Source organism: Schistocerca cancellata, unplaced genomic scaffold (assembly GCF_023864275.1).
Source record: "Schistocerca cancellata isolate TAMUIC-IGC-003103 unplaced genomic scaffold, iqSchCanc2.1 HiC_scaffold_536, whole genome shotgun sequence".
NCBI lineage: Eukaryota > Metazoa > Arthropoda > Insecta > Orthoptera > Acrididae > Schistocerca > Schistocerca cancellata.
In genome coordinates, this window is record NW_026046550.1 from 25,001 (window position 1) to 27,500 (window position 2,500).

Below are 2,500 nucleotides of genomic sequence, written 5' to 3' on the forward strand. Positions count from 1 at the left end.
ACGTTGTGCCTTAACCTAACCCACGTTGTGCCTTAACCTAACACACGTTGTGCCTTAACGTAACCCACGTTGTGCCTTAACGTAACCCACGTTGTGCCTTAACGTAACCCACGTTGTGCCTTAACGTAACCCACGTTGTGCCTTAACGTAACCCACGTTGTGCCTTAACGTAACCCACGTTGTGCCTTAACGTAACCCACGTTGTGCCTTAACGTAACCCACGTTGTGCCTTAACCTAACCCACGTTGTGCCTTAACCTAACCCACGTTGTGCCTTAACCTAACACACGTTGTGCCTTAACGTAACCCACGTTGTGCCTTAACGTAACCCACGTTGTGCCTTAACGTAACCCACGTTGTGCCTTAACGTAACCCACGTTGTGCCTTAACGTAACCCACGTTGTGCCTTAACCTAACCCACGTTGTGCCTTAACCTAACCCACGTTGTGCCTTAACCTAACCCACGTTGTGCCTTAACCTAACCCACGTTGTGCCTTAACCTAACACACGTTGTGCCTTAACGTAACCCACGTTGTGCCTTAACGTAACCCACGTTGTGCCTTAACGTAACCCACGTTGTGCCTTAACGTAACCCACGTTGTGCCTTAACGTAACCCACGTTGTGCCTTAACCTAACCCACGTTGTGCCTTAACCTAACCCACGTTGTGCCTTAACCTAACCCACGTTGTGCCTTAACCTAACCCACGTTGTGCCTTAACCTAACCCACGTTGTGCCTTAACCTAACCCACGTTGTGCCTTAACCTAACCCACGTTGTGCCTTAACCTAACCCACGTTGTGCCTTAACCTAACCCACGTTGTGCCTTAACCTAACCCACGTTGTGCCTTAACCTAACCCACGTTGTGCCTTAACCTAACCCACGTTGTGCCTTAACCTAACCCACGTTGTGCCTTAACCTAACCCACGTTGTGCCTTAACCTAACCCACGTTGTGCCTTAACCTAACCCACGTTGTGCCTTAACCTGCTCTGTAATTGGCATATGACACGTTACATTAATCTAGTGTTGTCTAACCACAACCCTCTGAATATAGTTCGCTACTCGCACCGCCCACCCTCTTGTGTGTCGTTTCATGTTGAACACTTCGCAAGTGTTGCTTACTTTTTACATGCTCCCGCTGTACACTGTAATGTGGACAACTGCAGGATGTACATCGCCCCCCCCCCTCCACCCTGCCTTCGCACGCTGGTCGTTCAGGTGCTTGCGTGTTCAATGCCCTTCGCAGCTGTTCACTGGCATTCGCATGTCGAAGCGCTCAGTCTACGTCGTGGTACGGCCTGTGTCCACTGTCCGCTGATATCGTAAGCTTAATCCTCACATTGTACTGCACATAGGTCCGTATGTACTGAATGATACGCTGTGGCACATGTGTGACCGTACGACTGCGCCCAACAACAGCGAACCATACGGTCCAAATGTTGTGCACTCAGCCACGTGCCGTCTCCCCATAACAGCTACATTGCAGTGTGGTACGCCATAGAGACGTGTGGGAGTAACGGACGCCCTGGATGGCGATCAGCATGAGCCGTCTGTTGATGTAGTGGCGCGTGTATTCAAACGTAGTCGTCTCTTCTCACACAGTGTGATAGCATGGTGCACCGCGTTCCACATCTGCGACATGGTACAGATGCTGGTTGACAGTCGGTCTCGTAATGGACATCGCATACGTAGGGGGCCACCTCCCACGTGTTCTCTAGTCGTGCACATTTTGTTGCGTGTATGTGGGCAGACGTAGTGTGTCGTGACACCTAACAGACAGGTATGCAATAATCGTTGCATTTGCAAACTGGGATGGACGTCTACGTTTGCTGGTGACGTGACGCAACGCAAATGAACAACTGGTAAACCCATTGTGGTGCGGTTGTTGTTGCTGGAGGTAAATCAGTAAGGGCAAATCTGTGTGTGAAGCGATACGCGGCGGTGGCTGGGTGGGACCGTCCCCGGCCGGTGAGGGGGGGCCGCCCGGCGTGCTGGCCGCGCGGTGCGTGGGCGCACGCGCTACAGCCGGCTGGTGGGGGCGCCCAGTGGCAGGCGCGCCGGCCGACGGACGCGGCAGGCGGCGCAGCTGCGCGCCGGGGCACCCTGCGCGCGGCGCCGGGCGGCCAAAGTGGGTCCTCGCGGGCCCGGTGCGAAGCGCGGTGGACATCTGCAGTGTGCTGGTCCGACTGAGGACTGTGTGCGTTGAGGATGCGCCGCCGCCCGGCACTCGGCGCCGCGACGCCGTCTGCTGCTCGGTCGCCCCAGCGGTTCTCGCTGGTGGTTTGTATCGCAGTTGTGCAGACGTGTTGGCACGTGCGCTGTGCTGGGAGAGTTCGCTTCGGCACCCACGTGGGGCCTTTGCCCTTCTGTGGCGCTGGCGTTGGAGCTGCCGGTCACCGTAGGTGGCGCGTGTTGTCTCCCGCCGGCAATGCCACGACAGCACGCTCCCGGGCCTCTGTCGGCAGCGGCAAGCTCAGTTGGGAGCACGGGTGGTCGCACCT